A 452-nucleotide genomic window follows, 5' to 3' on the forward strand; every position below is an offset into this window, starting at 1 on the left:
ACCCCTGAAACTATTTCCAATATAATCTTTAATGCTTAAAACAAAAGTAACTCCTGAAATTTTCTTGGAAGTAAATAATAGTTTGCTTTAACTAATAAGGAATGTCTGCCGTAAGTATTATGCACTTTTAAGAACTAGCTATATCTGATCAGAGTGACAATAGCAACTTGAAAGATTAGATGGGAAACTCAGGGGGCAATGAATTTATTTTAGTGGGAGAGGAAAAACTCAGAAAAGGTGAGTGATAATATTTGCACAACTCAAAGAGTGTAATCAGTGTCAACTCAATGGTCCAAGTAGAAACTGTTGGTGTATATTTTGCTTTGCATTTTCTCAACAGCAACAAAATAAAGAAAATTTTAAAAATAGACAAATCATAGAAATGGGTTTCCAAAAGCATCTCTTATGCAATAGGTAAGAAAAAAAAAAAAAAAAAAGAATGTCCACACCTT

This window comes from Chrysochloris asiatica, unplaced genomic scaffold, assembly GCF_000296735.1.
Source record: "Chrysochloris asiatica unplaced genomic scaffold, ChrAsi1.0 scaffold00185, whole genome shotgun sequence".
NCBI lineage: Eukaryota > Metazoa > Chordata > Mammalia > Afrosoricida > Chrysochloridae > Chrysochloris > Chrysochloris asiatica.